General features: G+C 41.9%; 1 protein-coding gene across 13 annotated transcripts in view; it reads left to right on the top strand.

Annotated features, from left to right (window-relative positions):
• TRIP12 (thyroid hormone receptor interactor 12) overlaps positions 1-21591 on the top strand; it is a 142401-nt gene that overhangs the window by 15088 nt on the left and 105722 nt on the right. The gene's annotated exons all lie outside the window — the stretch shown is intronic.

Here is a 21591-nt window from a genome sequence, read left to right as displayed (position 1 = left end):
GTAGCAACTAACCTATCAAGTCCTTCTGGCTCTGTATTTTTGGCGGTGGCAGGTGTCTCACAGCACCTGTTGGGATGAGGGAGAATGGATTCGAGTGGCATCTGCCTTGGGCACCCCCCACCACTAACCCTTACTACCAGGCTGGGCCAGGGCAGGCTGGAGTGGGAGGCGGGGAGGTAGGAAGGGTGAGTGGTAAATTGGGAAGTTATCTTCATGCGAGTTATATTCAGAGAGAACATATTTTTTTAGTGACAGCAGAGAGTTCACTGTCCTTGGCGAGTCATCTTCTGCATTCTGTCTGCATTTTGCCCTGTATTTTAACTTTCTGGGCTAATCCGGGATGTGAGACATGGATTCTGCCCATCAGCCACATCCACAACCTAATGCCCTGTGTCTTTAAGGGGGGGATTTACAAATATTCTTCAAGCTTTGTGTGTCTCCAGGTTAATCATAATCTCAATTGGAGTAACAGGAGAAATATAAATGCAGTGGACAAAAAATGAAAGTATGACCCTGTTAACATTTGTGTAAGCACTCTATCTGCTTAAAGTTGACATTTTTAGCATGAAACTGTAGTCAGTTTTTATGAAGCACTCAGATATTCTGGAAGGAGTGTCGTGTAAAAAGAACTTTGAAACCAGACACTAAGCGAGGTTTTCTGTTTGAGCCATGTATTTCGGATAAGGCATTCCAACTCCAATATGACATGCACGTAATATGGCTTGTTTCTAAGGAACTGCATTGGGTTTGTATATGCTGCTGCTTTTTACTTTCATATTTTGTTTATAATTTTGGTTTTTGTGCTGTACCTGGTGGTGGTTACTCCTGGTGCTCAGGGATCACTTCTGGGGGCCGAGGGCACCATATGGGATTCTGGAGACTAAACCTGGGCCGACATTGTGCAGGGCAAGCATCCTATCTCCTATACAACTGCCAGCTCCAACTGCTTTGTACTTTTAAACATTGTGATAGAGTAGATTAATTTGGTTAGTTTAGAGATGGGTTTTGTAAAATTCTGGAACAAAGATCCAGAAAAGGTCTGGGGTGGGGTGGGAGGGGGGGAGTATAAACTTTTTTGCAAAGTGCCAGATAGCAAGCATTATTTTTTACTTTGTTAAATTTGTGGGTATTTTTGTCATAATTAAATTAGTTGACACGTGCAACTTTTAGAACAGTGCCAGGTACAGGGCACCTTATTGCTGATAGCCTTCCTTTTAAGAGGAGGCACTTATAAGAAGACAGGTTTGAGATGAATTTCTCTGATACCGTGGCATACCCTGAGAGGTAAGAGTGGTTAGGGCGGTAGAAAGGATTTACAAGTCAGCCCGTCCTTTTAAGAGGATTGGTGACTCTGCAGTGTTCCCAACTAAACATGGGTTCTAGTTTTCTAATTCTTTTGTCTTGGGCAATTTTTCCTAATTATTTCATCTGTATGTTTCAGAAAATAGGTATCTTACAGCAAGAAACTTTTCCATCAGTTAAACCCCCAGTTTTTGGGGGGCAGAGGCATACTCAGGTTATTCTAGCTCTGTGCTCCTGGATCACTCCTGGTGAGTTCAGGAAAGCAAAACACCTTAGTAAGGTGTTTATTAGTCTGGTCCCATACTTACAACCCTTTCTGTTCACGAGATTTTGATGCAACTCTGGGTACATAGAAATATAAAATGGGTATGCAAACCAAACATCGCTTTTAAAAAAAATTGGGGGTTGGATTCCCACCTGGCATTACCCGAGCTTCTCCTGATTGTGTGCTTAGGACTGAGCCTTGGTGGTGCTGGGTCAGCTGCATGCGAGGCAAGTGTGTCTAAACCCCTGTACTGTCTGGCTCTTTTGTTGTTTATATTTGCTTGACTGAAATATATTTTATTGTGTTCCTTTATTTTAACAAACAAACAAAACTGTTGGTGCTCCAAGAAAATCTCGTGTACGTAACAGCAAGATTTAATTAAACTTGGGGGCCACACCCAGCCGTGCTCAGGGCTTTCCTTGGTGGTGCTCGTAGGACCATTCGTAGTGCTGAGGTTCAAACTGAAGTCAGTTGTGTGCAGCACAAGCACCTTAAACCTCTGTGGTGGCTCTCTAGCCTGATTTAGACATTTATTTTTATTTTTTGGATTTTGGACCACACCCAGCCGTGCTCAGGGCTTATTCTTGGCTTCCTCCTGGCTCTGCTCTCTGGGACCAGACTTGGTCAGAAATTTTTTCAAAAATGATTGTTCACCTTCTCATTGTTGCAAAGACTGGAGGTTCCTGCACATTTGTGGTGCTCATCAGGGACTGCAGGCTTTGGGGTGGTGCTAGTACATGTGCTAAGGACAGGGAAGTAATCCACACTTGGTTGTACTGCTCACACACGCAGCCCTAGTTCTTTGTAGAGATTGCACACACTTGGTTGTGGTTTCCGGAGCTCTCACATGATCTTCCTGGCTTTGTGCTAGACTCTTCAGCCGCGTTAGGCCATGGACTCCACAAAAGAATATTTTCACATTTATTATTGTTATTTGTATTTTGGGCCCCACCCGGCAGTGCTGGGGGTTTACTCCTGACTCTGTGCTCAGGGATCACTCCGAATGGGCTTGGGGGACCGTGGGGGGTGCTGGGGATTGAACCTGGTTTCGTTTAAGGCACATCACTCCCTTACCCAGTGTACTACTGCTCTGACGCTGAGTACTTTTAAAAAGATGATAATCCTACAAAGCCATTTTCTCATTAATTTTTCATTGATATTTTTGGTTTTGTTTTGGGGCCACACCTGTGTGCCCAGAGATTACTCCTGGCTCTGTGCTCAGGGACAACTCCTAGTAAGGCTCAGGTTTGAAATGTTGTCTATTCCTACCCCTTCCCTTTGGTGGTGTTGATGTTGCGGTAATTGGAGGCTGCACATTTAATCTAGTGCTTGTGGGGATCACAGGCATCACAACTGTGGTGCTCCCTGAAAATCAGTCTTAAGATACAGTTGTCAGGGTGTTGCCACAATATTCAAACAACTCATCAGGGGTCACACGTTAGGGCTGTGGTGCATTTTTCACTTGTGCTCATCAGGAATCACACCCGTTTTTAGTTCAGGTGTTCAAACCTGACTGCAGTGTGTCGGGTGCCTGAGGATCGCTGTAACAGGACGGCCAGACTTGGGTGCAGGCCTTGGCCCTACGGCTTGAGTTCCTGGCCTTGCAAGGTGGCCACTCAAAGCCAGAACCCCAAACATCATGATTTTAAATTCAAATGCCTATGACATACCAGAATGTTGACATTTTGCTCTGAAACTGCTAACCTAGTTTGTTGTACGAGGGTGGTAAGTTTATTTGCACTTTGATAATGTCTAGCAGCTGTTCAGAGTAGTGATGAGTGTAAATGATATTTTGAGGTATCTGCAACAATTGTAATGTGATCTGGTAATATCTGTGATTTCTCTTGTGCCAAGTTAAAAGTACCGGCACTAGTGCTGTGTTCTGTTGCCTTTTCCTAATGAAGGACATGTTCTATGTCAGAGGTCAGTGAAATTATTTTTTTCAGTCCCAGTCTATGACTTACTGATAACTCCTCAATTGATTTCAAGACTCAGATACTGCATTTTGAGGAAAACAGACTCTTAGCCCAGCCTGGATTCGTCTTCTAAGCATGAAAGGATTTGTACCTCCTATGAGGCAATATTATTTCTGCATGAAAGTACAGTAGGGTCGGTCGGTGACGTTCGTGTTGGGAGCATTATCTTTTGCCTTCCTTTGTTTCCCCCAGGAGAACTGAAAAATGTCATAGGCCTTGGACTGCTAGTGAACTTTATGGGTTTTTGACCTTACTTTGAGATGCTTAGGGTCTCCTTCCCTGCACTGGGCACCGATGGTTTTTTCTCCTTTCAGTTTCAGTAAAGGTTGGGAAAGGAGATACTGCATTTTATGGTGTCTTGATGCTGATTTTAATGTATTAAATAGTGCTAATTGGCACAGAGTGTATAAGGTGAAATATTTTAGTATACAGTATTAGCACTTAAATGATGATTTTTATTTTCACTATTGTTCTCTGTAGCGTATTGTAAGTGGAAGGTTATAAACTGAGTTGGAATAGAAATTTATCCCCAGGGACATTGTGTATGAATATTGGCCTGTGAGTTAAGAGGGCTATTAACTTGTTTTTTTATTTTTTTTTAAAGTTTTTTCCTTTTAAAACGATTCTAATTTTTTTGTTTTTTTGTTTCTCCATGTTCTGTGGTGCTCAGGACTTACTCCTGGCTCTGCACTCAGGGATCACTCCTGGTGGGGCTCAGGGAACCATATGGGGGTGCTGGGGCTCAATCCTGGGTAGACTGCATGTCAGGAAGGACTTTACCTGCTGTACTATCTCCCTACTTCCTCATGTGATTTTAATCTTGGACACAGATGAATTTCCTTCTGCACTTCCCATGTGTTCAATATGAGTGATATTTTGGGGGCTGGAGAGGTAGTACAGAGATTAAGGCTTGCGTGTGTGGGCAGCAATGACAGTGATCATGATCACTTAAGTGGCACATTCCCTCCCAATATGAGTGATACTCATTGTTGCTATGATTGTAGGGTCTATTGATGCTTAAACTGAGTCTTCATGAATGAGCAAGGTAATGAAGAGCATCCATCTCAGTTTGAAGGTATAAAAAAAAAATTAAGAGTAGAGAACTTTAGTTGTGAGTGGCATTCAGTTACCAAGAGTTGTTCCTTGAGATTGATTACCCATGTGTCTAATGAGACCTTCTAGGAGGGAATCAGGCAGCTGGGTCTTAGGAACAATTAGTAACAATTAACTGAAATCAATAACTTGGATATTCTTACCTGTTGTTTCTACTCTGCTTAATTTATTTCTTCCAGAATTGCCTACTATGATTTTGTGTTAAATATGGACCAGAAGAGATAGCTCATTGGGTTCATGCTTTGCAAGCCTAATGCCTGAGTACAGTTCCTGGGACCACATAGGGGTTCCACCACGAAAGCACCAAGCCTGTAGAGTCTCCTCACTTTGTCCCACCAAAGAAAACAAAACAAAAACAGTCCACTTCTTTCTTTCTTAACTTAGAGTGGGTGTTGGATATGGGATGCTATATGATGTAGAGTATGTGACAGTTTCCATAGAAATGTATTAGATATGTGAAACATTTAATATGTCAGTCAGTCAAGCTCTTTAACATTAATGTGCAGAAACATTGAGAACTTCAGTCAAAACAGGGTTACAGATGAACTTTCATGGGGACAAATAGAAGATTTATAAGTGAAAAATCTAACCTTCGCTAATTATGAGCTTGAGTTAATTGCTATTTGACTGATAAAGTTTTTAGCTAACGCTCTGCAACTATCCTTTCCAAGTATGGGAATACCTTTTTTGCTACTGATTTCTGTCTGTTGAGGTCAAGGAACATGCTCTCAGTTTTCATTTATTTACTTAATGGAATGATCTAGGAATAGCTGGTGTCTCAGTATTCTAAGTACTATAGGAAAGAATATGTATTGGCATTGTTCATTAAATTTATTGATAATCTTAAATCATCTTGGCTGCTTTGTTGATCTCTCCTGAGGCGAAATTATTTTTTTCTTCTTTGTGGGGCAGGGGAATCCTGTACTCTTGGAGCACTATTTGGTTCCAGGGATCAAATTTGGGGGTTCTCACACGTAGAGTATGTGCTGCAGCTCTTGAAATTAGCTCCCTAGCCCAGTAGGTGTTTTTAAGATTTGCTGTGTATTCCTTTTTTTTTTTTTTAAATGTTTAAGGTTTAAAAAAACTGATCAAGAATTTCTTTCTGAACTGACTCATCACTTAGGGCACTTTCCCCTCCTTCCCCCATATCGAGGGTATCTGTTTCGTGTGTGGGTTGGGTCCCCCCCCCCCCTTTTTGGAGGGGAGTGTGCATGATGGAGGGAGGCGCACACTCAGAATTTCTCAAGACTACGCAGTGCCAGGATCGAACTTGGGCCTCTTGCATGAATCGTGCTTGGAACTATGAAAATCATGCACTCAGCCCTTGTCTGTCCTGACCTTTCTTTTGGGGGGGTGGGGTGGGTTTGGTGACTGGGGGAGGGGTGATCTTCTAAGCAGTGTTGAGAGAGTGACCCTCTATCAGGGCAGTGGCTCCATGGATAGGCCTGAAGATGAGGTGCAGTTCGGGCCCTGTGGTGCTGGGGATTAGCTGGGCCACCCCAATAGTGCTCCAGGGTTACACTCCTCTTTTAATAAATCTTTCTTGGGGCTTCCCAAGCCCCATGAGAACGGGAGGGCCACATCCATTGATGCTCTGGAGTTTCCAGGGCAGTCTCCAAAGATGATGTGCTGGGGATGGAATGAGGGTCTGCCACATGCAACGCCAACGCCTTTACACCTCTCCCTCCCCCTTCTCCATCCCCCCATCTTCCCCCCACCCCTGTAATGTGTTAAAATCAAATCATCTGGACAGTAAGGTTTTTTTGATGGAATACTTTCGTTTTTCCCCTTGTCGACCTCCACCCTCCTCACTTTCCAGCCCAGTGTGCCCCTGGTTCCGCTCGGACTTCCCCCACAGTGCTCAGGGAGCCATGTGGATTGAACTGTGATTGCATGCTGCATGCACGTTTTGCCCAACCGTAGTTCCTCGTCCCCCTCCCCCCTGTATTTTCTTTTAGTCTGATGGTGCATGACGTTTCCATCTCTTTTTATTTTTGGGTTTGGGCCCACACCCAGCTATGCTCAGGAGTTATGCTGTCCTGTGCTCAGTAATTACTCCTGGTGGTTGTTGGGGGATCAAACCTTGGTAGGCCACATGCGAGACAAATGCCCTGTGCACTGTACTTAATTCCTGTCCTGACAGGTTTTAATCTTTCCTTATCCTTTTGTTATTTAGATCTGTCTTTAGTAGTGGGAATGTTTTAAAAATCATTGGATCATCTTAATGAGACTGAGTTTTTCCATTATTTTTGTAATTATCTCAGTTATAGTGTAGCACTGTTCCGTTGTTTATCGATTTGCTCGAGCAGGCACCAGTAACGTCTCCATTGTGAGACTTGTTACTGTTTTTGGCATATCGAATGCGCCACGGGGAGCTTGCCGGGCTCTGTCCTGTGGGTGAGCGCTCCCATTAGCTTGCCGGTCTCTCCGAGAGGGGTAGAGGAATCGAACCCGAGTGGGCCACGTGCAAGGCAAATGCCCTACCCGCTGTGCTATCGCTCCAGCCCCAGTTATAGTGTATTATTTAAAATACGTATTCATTCCCCTTCCCTTCTGTTTCGTTCCATTGTTGTAGTACCATATTCACTTTGGTCACACATTCATGTACTGGCTGTTTTAACTTTAGTTGTGTTCGGGCACATTGTAGTCGCAGTGCTTGGTGGTTGCTTGCTTGGTCATGGGACTTTTGTACATTTTAGTTGCAGACATCATAGCGTGTGGGTGTCTCACATATATCGGTGAAACTAACCTGTACTGTGCAGCAATAAGTAGCATACTTGGTTAACTACTGTATCTGTGATCTTGGTGATGGAGTTTTTCCCGCCTGGGTATGTGACTGGTCCTGGGATTGAACCCAAGTCTCATTGCTTCAGGCCTGCAAAGCCTGAAGGGTTGCTTTCCCACTGATAAATTCTTTGGTCTCTGAATTCACAGTTTTTAATAGAGGGATGATACTACTAGTATTTGAATTTAGAAATGAGAACAGTTAAGCTAATAAAGTTTCCAGTTTAACCCAAGTACCACCTTGTGGAAAGGACAAGGTCTACTTTCATTACAGGTAAAAGATACTGTTTTCATTTAACAGAAACTTGATTCTTGAAATATTTTTAATTTGCTATGTGCAGAAAAAATAATTTTATTACGGTTTTTGTTTCTGTTTGGCGTCAGAACCATTGGTCTCCTTTTCAGTGTGAGGGTCAAGAGTTTTTAATTCAGGGGCTTCTGCCAAGTGGTGGTTACAGTCCCCTAGGGTTGTGGCCACTTGTGGATGAGTCAACAGTGAGACTGGCAGTTTGGGTCTGCTTGACCTTCAGGTGCTGGGGTGGGGGTGGGCAAGTGGCGCCTGCGAGATGCTCAGCTTGCACCCTGTCCCTAGGGTTTTTGTCCCTCTTGCTTTATGGTTTCATCGTGTTATGTTTAGGTAAAAGTGTCTTTTTATCCTGTTTAGGATCATTGTTCGGTCCCTTTGAATTTTTTGGTAATTTTTCATCAGTGCTACTTACCAGGTACCAAATGTTTTGGTGTCTCTGCGCCTCTTTTTGCCCTGCTTCTCCTTGTCTGTCTGCTCCAACTTTCTTGGATTTTTACTTTTCAGGCTTGACTGTGCTGCATGCCGCATCATTTCTTCTACTGTTTTAAGAAATGCTAACTTACATGTTTAATCTGCTCTAAGACCTGTCGGTTGAACTTTCTTTCATACCAGAATTTTACTTGATCTTTTCCAAATCCTTTTAATAGCTTTTCTGTTCCCTTTAGCTTTTTTCAGGTGTACCCTTTATAACTTGGATTAGTGTGAGCATTTGTTTGAACATGTCTAATAATCCTAATATGTGAAATCTGTGACTTTATATATATTTTGTGTTTTTCTTGTTTACTGATGTATGTGCTCTGTTTGCTGTTCACCGCCCTTAGTTTATTTCTGGAATTTTCCTGAGGCCTAGACTGAAAGCGGTATGTACCTTTCAGGAATTGAGTGTGGTTCTCACTTAGGGCAGGGGGGCCTGCCCTGTGCTGTGGTCAGTATCTGCACAGGCCCACAGCAAATGACAGCAGCGTGGTACTCTGCTTGCGGGGCTCTCTGGATATCCTGACTTGAAATTTCTTGGATTCTGCATATTACTTAAAATGAGCACATTTGAACCAGGCCTAGACAAAATTGCAGGTGTAGATTTTTGTTGCCTCATTTCTCTCTTGCTCTCCTCTGGTTTACAAAAAGGGAACACTCTTAGCAGTTGGGTGCAGTGGGGATTCATCTTAATTTCAAAAGATTTTTTTTTTAATTGAGCTGTAATTGACGTTTGTTTTAGTTAGTACTTAGACTAAATGTGCACTCTGCCTTCCCCTGCCCCCATTTTGCTAGAACAATGCAGGGGTCTGTACACTAGTGACTTTGGGTGCAATTCAGGACACTGTTCACTTAAGGTCGATTTTTCAGGCAGGCTTAAAAGGGGTGGTTAGTCAAAGTTTGGGAACCTCATTGGTTGTATTACTGAAAAATTGTCACCGTGTAAGGCCTACTTTAGTATCGTTTTAGCACTAATTATTTTTACTTGTAATGAAAGAATTTAAAATTTTAATTTGTTGTTGTAGTGTAGTGCTGCATTTTGTGAGTTGCTAGAGTTAAAAAAGTTTTTTGACATAAAATTAGGTTTTGTATATTTACATTCTTATCTTTTTTTGGTTTCTATGAGGTTAATTTTGTAATTCCATCCTTCCCTGCCTCCTATTTGAGGTTTGGGAGAGGAATGTCCTCAAAGGTGATGAACATCAATCATTAGGGAAGTTAGAACAGAGATACCATTACATGCCTGTTAAGAGTGACTGAAATTTTAGCCTCAGCAAGGGTACAGAAACAATTGGAACTTATGTAATTATTTCTAAGACAAACGATTTGGTGGTTTCTTTAAAAGTTGTTCTTAGGTAGGCTGCATCTCTAGAATCAAATTAACAAATTTATCTTCCTTAAGATCTGATTCTTACTTTTTTTTTTTTTTTGCTTTTTGGGTTACACCTGGCAATGCACAGGGGTTACTCCTGGCTCTGTACTCAGGAATTACTCTGGGTGGTGCTGGGGGACCGTATGGGGTGCTGGGAATTGAACCTGTGTTTGCCATGTGCAAGGCAAACACCTTACCCGCTGTGCTATCACTCCAGCCCTTTTTTTTTTTTTTTTTTTGGTTTGTTTGGTTTGGTTTTGGGGCCACACTTAACAATGCTTAGGAGTTCTGACTCTGCACTCAGGAATTATTTCTGGCAGTGCTGAGGTGAGCATACGGATACCTGGGCCAGCTATGTGCAAAGAAAAAGGCCCTACCCACTGTATTATACTGCTCTGGCCCCTATGATAAAAGTCTTGGCATTTATTTACTTGACAAATACAAATATCTCCCTGTGGAAAAACCTGACGAAAAACAAAAGCTTTTAGGATCTTTACTCGTATAGACCAAATCCTATGAACAGTTCCATGTGTCCATTAGAAGAACGGAGGAACAAAACGTGATCTATTTCATCAGTGTACTGCTGGTTCCCGCCCGCATGGCAAAGCCTGGCAAGCTACCCGTGACGTGTATTTGATATGCCAAAAACAGTAACACGTCTCATAATGGAGATGGCTCTCGAGCAAATCGACGAACAATGGGAGGACAGTGCTACCGTGCAGTGCTGCTGCTGGTTCGCAGTACGGAGGAATGCATGCAGCCGCTTAACTGAACTCTAGGGTGGCATCCTGAGTCAGAAGCTTTATACAGAAGACTGGTCGCACAGACTGTGGTGTTGGTTATAAGAAACTGTAAACTAAATCAAGCTGATCTCTGAAATTAGAGTGGAAAGTGCAGGATTGACTAGTAAGAAGGAGTCCAAACTGATTTTCTTGGGTGATAATTTTGATAGTGTTTGTGAATCTCACTGAACTTTATCCATAAGATTTAGGCATTTCTCTGTATGTAAATTGAATGGTAAATGAAAACAGATTTGAGTGCCAGTTAATAATAGACAAAGTAGGGGCTGGAGGGATAGCACAGCGGATAGGGCGTTTGCCTTGCACGGGGCCAACCCAGGTTCGATTCCCAGAATCCCATATGGTCCCCCAGCACCGCCAGGAGTAATTCCTGAGTGCAGAGCCAGGAGTAACCCTTGTGCATCTCTGGGTGTGACCCCAAAAAGCCAAAAATAAAAAATAGACAAAGTATGATGCCTTCAACTTGGAAATGAGCCAAAAGATATTGTCAGTAGGCCAGAAAATGATGCATAAATAAGATGAGTGTATAAATATGTGATATAGGGGGAAAGCCACTGTTATGGACTTTGGATGTGGCTCTGTGGAAGTACACTTGTCTTGCGTGTGTGAGGTCTGGGCTCATCCCCTGCTGTCAGAGAAATGAGAACACATTGTTACTTGTACAAGCCAAGTAATGGAATATTGGGATGTTTGTGAACACTTCTCAAGTATTTTGTAATTTGAGGAAAGGTAGGAATAAATTAAAGAAAATTGAAGTGTAAAGTTGAGGAAGGAATTGGGTTCGTTTGTACAACTATCGCCTGTTTGGTAAATTTTTTTTATTATTTCTTTCTTTGGTTAGTGCCAGAAACTGAACCCAGGCAAATGCACTACATTGAGCCATATCTGTAACCCTTATTTGACAGATTAGAAGAAACATTAAGATACTCTTCATGATGAGTATAGCTTGAGAAGATGGTTGGTTGTTCACCTGAGCTTTTTTAGACTAGAAACCCCTGAGAACACATTGATCTAATCCTTAGCTGTGTTAATGTGGCACACACCTATTATATCTCATCTCTGTGTAGGTAAAGATATGTATCTCTGTATACACAATATGTGTACATCCAGTCTTCCATGTTCAGTTTAGAATTAAGACATATATGCAGCGAGAGATGGGACAACAAGGCACTTACCTTGCGTGTTGATCCCCGATACCATATGTGGTCTCCCGAGATCACCAGGAGTAAGCCCTGAGCATGCTCGTTTGTGATCCCCCCAAACCACACACAAATGCTGCAGGTGTGGCTTTGCCGTCCATTCTCCCGCTCCCCCAACACCCCCCACAAGCCCCTCACATGGTTCTCTGATCACTACCAGGTATGGTCTCCTCTTTCCTCACTTCCACAAAAAGACTTATTGGTCCAACTGGGCAATTGTTCCCCCCCCTTCCTTGATTACCTTCTCTCGTTTAATAATAACTTGGTGAAAGTCACTGGAAGTTAATATATAGTGAAAGGCCTGAAGCCTAGGTGGAGATGTTTTTGTCTCTTGCTGGCATGTAATGTTATCGTTGCTTTACCTCCCTTGCTAAGAGTTCAGTGTTGTGTTAAATTGATTCTGCATCCTCTGAAGTTCCTTATCCGTGGTTGCGTGGCTTTGTCCCTCTGCCAGTACCTTCATGTGTGCGGGTTCCGGCGCCGAGACCTCCAAGCCTACTCGGATTGGAGTCGAGCATCTTCCACCCAGATCCTCCAAATTCCAGTAGGCGGGGGTCACACCCACCACCTGGCCCCCTGGCGCCGTGTAATCCCATCAGCGGCCAAGACTCAGAGACTATAAAATCCAGATCCCGGACGAGAACAGTGCAGTCTTCTGCCCCCGCGCCTGGGTATTCCTTCCTGGAGCCCCATGGAGGGGAGCGGGTTGAGCTTTCCTCCCCGCCCCGACCAGGGCTCCGTCAGCCGAAGACCTCCAGGACCAGCCACCTGTGATCATAATTACATAATTTTTTAAAAAGCAGGTGGTGATGATTCTTTGAAAATAAAGCGAATGGTCTCTTTTTTCCAAATATGACAGTAGAGCATGTATTTTAGTGTATTATTTTATTTTTTTTTTGCTGTTTGGGTCACACCCAGCGATGCACAGGGGTTACTCCTGGCCCATGCACTCAGGAATTACTCCTGAGGCGGTGCTCGGGAGGGACTATATGGGATGCTGGGAATCGAATCCCGGTCGACTGCGTGCAAGGCAAACGCCCTACCCACTGTGCTATCACTCCAGCCCCCAGTGTAAGTGTATTATTTTGAAAAATTACTTACATTATTGAGGATTTAAAACATACAGAAGATAGTATTATATGATGAAACTCACCCTCACTAAGACAGGGGTTCAGTCTGTTTCCATTCTTCCTCCACAGTGCCCCCACCCTCCAGTTGTCTTTTCTAATTATTTCGAAGCCAATTTTAGATCAGTCTCTATTTCAGGTTGTTTCTCTAAAAGATAAGAACAGCAGGGAGGGTGTTTGTTTTATATGTACCTGAGCCCCATCACTACAGATGGTGTTAGTCTGCCAGGAGTAAACCCTGAGCACTGCCGGTATGACCCCCCAAACAGCAACGACAACAGCAAAAAGATTACCAAAAAAAATGGAAACCAAACAAAAATCTCAAGATGGTACATATTAAATAGCTCACTATTTGTATCTGTCAGTATTTATAATTCCATATTTTGCGTTTTGTTACTGTTTCTTAAAACAGTGCGTGGGCTCTCACTGCCCCTTGCTTATAGGGTATTTTCTAAATGTTTTACTATCAGCTAATTTTTTAACTTAATGAAATACAGTTATTTTCATTTTGGTCAGGAAACTAAGACTTTGATGAATAAGCTTTCTCAGGCATTGTGGATTATGAGAGAGTCATGATTTGAAGTAACTTAGGAAGTAGGTGGTTTGGAAATATCCCGGGGTAAGGTGCTTGTGTTGTGTGCTGCCCCTGACACTGCACGTATTGAGAGCGCCGCTGGGGGTGGCTCCACCCCAGATAAAAAGGAATAGGTGTTCTTTATCATTTCTCCTTCCTTCTGACATTTGAGTGTATTTTTTCTGGGTATGTTCCTATGCATATACAGATTTCCTTTCTTACACATTGGGCTTCGGCTAAAAATACCACTTCTCGGAGATGTTAGCTGGTGACTCAACCCGAAGTGCTTCGCCTTTCCCGTCTCTCTTCATGCTATTCTCTACTTCTGTTCACTCCTCAGGCACTTGTGGGTGCAACGATCTTGCATATTTTCTTATCTTTCCAGCTTGAATGTCCCCTTCACTGAATCAAAGATTTTGCCTGTTGATGCCTGTCAAGTATAGAAGGAATTCGTAATTTCTTTTCCTCAGCATTATGTTCAGGTCTTTTTGTTTTGTTTTGGTTTTGGGTGGAACCTGGCGGTGCTTAGGGCTGACTCTTGGCTCTAGGTTCAGGGATCACTTTTGGCTGGGTTCAGGACCATGTGGGGTGCTAGGTATTGAACCTGGACCAGGTATGTGCAAGGCAGGCGTCTCATCCACTGTACTATCTCTGGCCCCTCTACTTGTTCTTACTGATCCCTTATCCTCCTGAGACATTTTATTCTTTAGTTTTTCCATTGACATGCTGCAGACAGCATAGCGACTTGATTATAATCTCACAGATTCTGCAAGTATTAGTTTTTATTTATTTTTGCTGTGTTACATTTGCAAGGCATGGTATCAGATCCAGGGCTTCACACTTGCATGGCAAGGTCTTTACCGTTTAGTACATCCCTGCCCCCTGTGCTGATGTTTCTGTAGGTTAGATACCTGGAAGTGGAATTGCTGCATTCTGAATGATACAAATAGTTTTTAAGTAATGTGGGACGGTCATATGGTTAGGACTCTGGGATCTGGGATCTGTATTTAAAAATATTAGACTTTGGAATAGCAGCTTTAATAATCTTAGCTATAATTGTTTTTCATGCTCTCAGTATAAAAACTCATTAGCACTTATACTACTTCTTTTAGTAAAATGCTATTTGTGGAAATGTGGGGCATTGGTCTGCGGAGTATGGCATTCTAAATGTAGACTTTCTTTAACCTTGTAAAAAACATTTTGAGACTTTGTGGTTGAAGTACAATTTCTGATTGTACATGCTGTGACCTTAAAAAAAATGGAACCTTGCAACTCCGTGTGTGCAGCTCACATCTGGTGGTGCTCAGGGGGCATTCCTGATTCTCTGTTCAAGACCTGACTCTTGGCAGTTTTCAGGTGACCTCTTTGTTGCCAGGGATTGAACCAGGGCTGACCAAAGCAGTTTGTCCCCTAAGTTCCTGGGTTTGAACCTTGGCAATGCCAAGAGAACTGATTTTTTTTCTTTCCTCTCCAGCTTTGCCTTACATTTCAGTTTTCTTTCTCTTGATCTTAATTTCCCTGAAAATTTTCAGAGTTCTGACACTGTTAATGAGATTGTATATGGCTTGTCTTGAAATGTTTATACCTGTCCTTGATTATTTGATAATTGAGATATCTTATTGTTACAAAACAGACCTAGACTTTCTTGTTTGGGGCTTCACCCAGGATCTCTCTGGCTCCTAACTAGACTTATTGATGTTAAAAAAAATTAGCTTTCGTGATTTTATTATAGTGTACCACTTTAGTGACAAGAATGTCGTAAGGAAATTTTCTAAAAATATTCCCTTATTGGTGGCTGTATACTAAATTTCTACTCGCTAAACAAAAACAGTTTTTCCTTCACTGCACCTTGCCATTTACAGGATATTTTACTTTCAGTAATGATGAAATGGCTAGCTGCTGCTCTCTTTCTTGGTAGAGACAGGTATTTACTAATCATTCTCTTCCCAGTTCTTCTTTTTTGGTAATCTGATCATGGTGTTACTAAAGAATTTTGAAAGCATTTCATCTAGGAAAAGTAGAACAAGTATTAGATTGAGAACTTGAAAAATTCAGAGCCAAATTTTTCAGTTCAACAATACAGTGGTTCCCCCCATTCCCCCCTGCCTGACTATAATCATGGTAACCATCAGGAGTGAGGTGGTGGTGTGTTAAAATCAAGTCTGGGGATAGTCTTTGGCACACAAGACTGTGGTCTCAATTTCTTGAGTTCTGGAGAGAAAATACTCTTGATTAGTTTCAGTTAAGTGTTCTAAAGTATTGTATGAATTAAGGCAGGATTTGTATTAGAGAATTGTGTTGCAGTGTAGTTTACAAATAGACAGGCTGGATATATATTTATAATAAATTGATGATAGTCTGTTGTTCTCTGTGAAACCTCGTGGATTCACTGTGTCTTTAGTTTCTATTTTAGGTATAAAAAGTTCATTTTTTTTCAAACTAGGATTTGGATCAAAAAATTGCTTTTAAGGTTACATGTAGGGGCTTGTGTGTTTTCAGAAGGCCCGGCGGTGCTCTGTCTCTCCCGCCGCCCGTGTTCGGTAGTCTCGAGCCGTTTCCCCTACCCCGGGGAGGTCGATGGCGATGGGCAGGCAAAGGAACGAACTGGCCAGGCTGGTCGCTATCAGTTGTAGTTTATTCCAGTCTTCACTCTCACCTCTGACTGTGCCCTCTGGAGCCTGCCGCACCTCAGTGTAGGCCTTAGTCTCTGCTCTTGAGCCTAAGCCCCCTCCAAGTTTACAGTCTTCGTTTCTATAGCAATCACGTAGGGTGGTGACGCAAAGGTGGGTTGAACATTAAGAAATCAGCAAAGAGAGGTAAGACCACTCCTCAGGAGATAAGCTCAAGGATAAAATCTCATCTAAAGAGATTACTCCAGATTACTAGGAGATCTGCTCAAGGGTGGGATCCCAACAAGGGTGTGTTCTTTTCTCCCCTAGTAATCTACTTAAATAGTTGTAGATAGTTGTAAATCTATCTAAATAGTTGTAAATCTACTTCCAATACTTCTAGCAATGTCATTCTGTATGAACACAGTAAGAGATATAAACTTACATTTTGGTTCTTCCTGAGGACATCTCACTATATATTCTGCAGTCCTCAGGCCAGGGTAGTCTTCTTAGCCCCAGCAGGGTTCTGATCTCGTGGTTACTTACTTTTGGATCATGACGGCATTTGTCCATGATCATGCCCTCAACTTATAGTTGAGTTGTGGCGCTTTGGCCTGGCCCATTTCGATGCCAGGGTAGCCCACAGCTTGCCCTGGGTCCATTAAGGGCAGCTGAGTCAAGAAAGCAGATGCCCAGGAGTAAATATTTTTTGGAGTCAGTCAACTCCCAAGTTACAAAGCATAACATTAACTGTCTTCCTGTGTCCATATAGAAAGGACATTGCTTTAAGGTAAACTCTGCAAAGGACATAACTTACAAGTTCAGTGTCCTTAGAAGGATCTGATCTTACAAGCTAACAGAATCTGATTAGGTAGAAAAGGTGATTAACTGGCTGGGATGGAGAGCACAGAGAAGAGTTTACAGATAAACAGAGGAATGGGAGCACTGTGATGGGTGTAACCTGATAAACCTAAGCTCCCTGTGGCAAGGGAGAAAGGACAAACCAGTGTTATCTTGAAGGGGCTGGACCAGATAGGAACAGTGGGCAGGGTGCTTTCCTTGCATGCAGCTGACCAGAGTTCCATTCCTGACCCATATGGAGATCCTCTGAGCCCTCAAGGAGTAATCCTTGAGCACAGAACCAGGAGTAAGCCCTGAGCGATGCCAAGTGTGTTTCAAAGAAAAAAAAAAGTTCATCTGTATATGAGATATATAACTTTGAAAGTAACAGGCTTTTTAGTTTTCTGTTCTCTAATCTTAAGATCACATGATAGAAAATCAGGAAAGAATTGAAAACACCAAAATATATGTATTTTTCTTGATGGTTTTTGCTCACTGTGTCATCGCCATAGAGTTAGAATTACAGTACACTTAAGTCTTAAAATAATTTCTTGAATAGGGAAATAAGTACATTATTAATATAATGTATAAAAGACTTAAAGAGTTTAGTTTAAGATCGCTGATTTAGTTGTAAAACATTTTCTATTAATTATTTTTAACCCGGTAATTATTTACATATATATACACACACAGAGATAATTCATTCTTTACCTATCATTCTGCCGTCTGCCCATTTTGCTTAAAATCCTGACAATAGTTTCAATTTTTCCACCCTCCCTCCCTTCTTTCCTTCTGCACTGCTCCCCCCACTGGACCTGTTAAATAATTTTTAAAAATACATATGATATTTTTAATGTATATTAAATGTCTTTTGTTTTCTTCAGTTCTTCCAGAGCATCTTTTTATCAATTCAAATTGTTTCCTTTGCCCTGTAGTTAATTCTCCATTTTGCTTTTTGGTTATTCATCCTCTTCAGCAGAAAAGATGATTCCACTATGGAACCTACCTTTTGCTTGGCTTAGTGACTATTTTTCCAGAGATCTTAATTTTGGAATCGCTAGTGTCTCCTGTCCCGTGTAGGCATTGTTTTGGTTCTGGTTAATCAGGATGGTGTTAATATAATGATGTGTCTGTTTCCTTTGGTAGTCTGAGGCCACACTTCCCTTGACTTTCTGGTTCCAGAACCAGCCTGGGAGAGGGGCTTTGGTGTTTGGTTGCCCTTGCTCCAGTTGCTGTGATGGTGGGTTTTTCTTTCTTTTTTTTATGTTTCAAGAAAGGGTCTTGACAAACTTTAAAATTTTCTTCTTGCCAGAGTGATTCCTGAGAATCAAATCAGAGCCAAACTCCTGAGCGTTGTGGGGTGTGGCCCCCTAAAAAAACAAAACAAAACAAACTCTTCACATTTCCCTGGTGTTGGTACTGGCAAATATTTGTTTTTTTGATGAGTATGTAGAGTATATAGCCAATTTTCTCTAGTTTGGGCTCCCCCCACCCCCTAAAATTTTAAAACTTTAACTGTGCTTGATTTCAGGAAGGCAAATAAAAGGCCACATTTATCCAAAGTAGGTTAAATTCAAAAATTTTTTTGAATCAAGTATGCTTACACTTGAGAAACATTTGAATCTCTTTTATGTCCTAATTAATGTATTAACAGAAACAGCTGTGAATCTCAAGATCTGTTGGACAAGAAAAAAATATTTTTAAGGGATTTACACCATGAATTATAAGATGTAAATGTTTGGCTTCATACTCAAAAGACTTTGTGGAAGTAATGCCAAAATTAATCTCATTGACTCTTGCCAGATGGCACATAAGGTAGATTCGTGAAGCACATTACAATTCTAAACCGTGGGTGTTGGTATCACTGTGTGTGCTCAGTGATGAATTAAGTGTTGGTGACACTTCATCTTTTGATGAAGTTTTTTGTACCCGCTCGTTTTAATATGCTTTTTGTAAAATAACGGGGGTAGTATCGAAATTAATTCAGTTCAGATTTGTCTGTAGTAGTCTGTTACCTCCTCAAAAACGTGGATTGATGTCAACAGAACAATAAACAGTAGTTGAGTTAATGCTTTGGAGTATAAGTAAATTTTAGATTGCTACTCTTGGGAATGCATTTGCCTGTTGGGTATGTCACTAAATAGACATATGTTCCCTTTTATTTGGGGGTGGGTGGGCGTGGGGCCACACTAGGCAGTGATCAATACTGCCTGATTCTGCGCTTGGAGATCACTCCTTGTGGATCACTCCTTGTGGGCTCCGGGGAACCATACAGGGTGTCAGGGGTTGTACCTAGGTTGACCGCATGCAGGGGAAGCTGTACCGCCCCTTTTGCTCCTGTTACTGTTTTGAAGCCATTCCCAGTGTGCTCACTGGCAGGAAATACGCAGGGTGCAGGCACTTAACTTCCATATTGATATGACTTTTCGTATGAAGATGAAACTATTTGTATTTCAGGTTGTTAAAATGAGCCCTAGCAATTTTATTTAATGTTTGTATGTATAGCATGTGTTTGAGGTAAAAAGGGGTTTTTGTTTTTGCTTGCTTTTGGGTCACATCTGGCGGTGCTTAGGGCTTAGTCTTGGCCCTCTTCAGAGATCACTTCTGGGGGACCCCAGTTTGGTGTGGGGGATCAAACCAGGTCAGCCAGTATAAGGCAATTGCCCTTTTCTACTGTACTATCTCTCTGACCCTTTAGTTTCCTCAATAAGCTTTACAGCAACAATACTTGGTGCTGTGTAATGTGAATCCTTGCTGTTTGGTAGGCTGCTAGTAGTTTGCATGAAATATTTTATTTGCCTTTCCTCATCTTTGGTTTTTTTTTGCATACTTCATGGATTGGGGAAGGAGAGGGATGGGGCTACTCCCAGCTATGTGTTGGGGATTGCTCTTGGCAGAGTAGAGTTCAGGGTTCAAGTCATCCTGTTGACTGTCTCACCGCCCTGAGGTACGAGTTCCATTCCTGTTCGGTAGACACAGACACACCCCTATGTCATACAACTTGATGATGGCACTTAATGGAAACTTGAACTTGACCAGAGACAGTTTAGCTCCAGTACTGCACTTTATTTTATAAAGATACAGAAGCTCTTCGCATGCACATTTGAATGGATATGCATACAAACAGAAGGGAGTTTAATTCTGTTTCTCTTCCATGTATCTTAGGGAGAGAGTTTTCTGTATCAGTACTAGTAATCTTAACTGTCCTCTTTCTACTTTAATATTTCCTTTTTCCAAAATTATTACTATGTAGTGACTTGAATTTTCTGATTAGTGTTTTGTTGTAGGGCCCCACCTTTTGATGCCAAGGTCATTCCTAAAGTACTGGGACTTACCCAGGGATCCAGTCAGGGCCTCCTGCACTCAAATCCTGTACACAGCCTGTTGAGCTATCTCAGCCACGGAATTTATTTTAGTATAATTAAATGATTATATGGCTATGTGTCATAGAAACAACCCCTTTCTTATGAATTGGGTCATCATATAACTCAAAAGGTAGTTCGTCAGAATACACAGAATCTCTTAAGATGGCACCTCATCTAGGACACCTTAGATCCCACCAGGAGTGATCCCTCTGCACTGTGGGTGGTTTTTTTCTTAAACAAACAAACAAAAACAACAAATTTATATACATCACAATTTCTTCTATAATATTAATGTTGGTGGTCTGTTCCAGCAGTAAGTTTAGTTTTTGCTAATTTGCATTCTCTTTAGAATCATTTTTCTGTAATTCCATGATCATTCTGTTTTCTTCCCATCAATAGCAGTATACTTAAAAATGAGTGGAAGCTTAAACTCCAAAAAGAGAGACAGGAAAGATAGCTCAGAGGCCTGGAGTGTGTGCACAGGCCCTGAGTTAAGTCTGCAGCACTGCCTGGCTGCCTGAGTGTATCAGGGCATAGCCCTGGTAGCTTCCAGCATCACTGGGGGAAGATGGAGAAAAGAGGAAAATGGCTTGGAGAGATAGTCCAGTGGGTAAGGCGATTGCCCTGCTCGTGATTCACCTGACTTTGATGTGTGTGTGGCACCTCGGAGATGCCTCATGGATATGCACCTCATCTAGGACATCTTAGATCCCACCAGGCGTGACCCCTGTGCACTGCTGGGTGGTTTTCCTTCAAACAAACAAACAACGAATTTATATAAATCACAATTTCTTCTATAACATTAATGTTGGTGGTCTGATTTTTAGTATCGCCATTTTTCTCTATAATACATTTCTTACAGAAAGTTCAGATTCATTTCAGAGCTGTGTTTTGAGCTAAATTGTTAAAATTGAAGTTTATTTATAATTTCTGTGCTAGCCACTGTGAGGTCGGTAGTACCTCTTATTTTTTGTAGAGGTAAACGAAATATAAAGATTGTTTCTCAATCAAAGTTATACAGACTGGTAGCATAGTTGATGAAATCTGGGAGATCTGAAACCGTTGCTTAGTTTACTGTATTTTATCGGTTGACAGTTTGTATTATTTCATTACTTACAGCAGTACTGTGATCTAGACATCTTCATTTATTGTCTTTCATTCTATGGCTGAGGGACCTGAAGTGCTGTGGTTTGTTCAGGAACGGGCAATGCCCTTTTCAACCTAGAGCTACCAGGAAAGTGCATGTCAAGACAGGTTTCTACACATGGTCTGGTGTTCTTGTTTTTGTTCCTGATTAGGTATTTGTGGGTGTCCGCGTGAAGTCTGTTTTGTGTTCTGAGTTTCCGACCATGTGCCCTCGGTTTGGTATATGGTGTCGTCATGTAACACATCATCAGACCTCACAGTTTTAAAGCAATGCAGCATGGGTGGAGGCTGGACAGTCAAACAGTTGCACGACATCTTTGTTGTCTTTCATTCTTTTC

The sequence above is a fragment of the Sorex fumeus genome, unplaced genomic scaffold (genome assembly GCF_029834395.1).
Source record: "Sorex fumeus unplaced genomic scaffold, SorFum_2.1 ptg000005l, whole genome shotgun sequence".
Taxonomy (NCBI): Eukaryota; Metazoa; Chordata; class Mammalia; order Eulipotyphla; family Soricidae; genus Sorex; species Sorex fumeus.
This window is presented reverse-complemented; position numbering and strand designations above follow the sequence as displayed.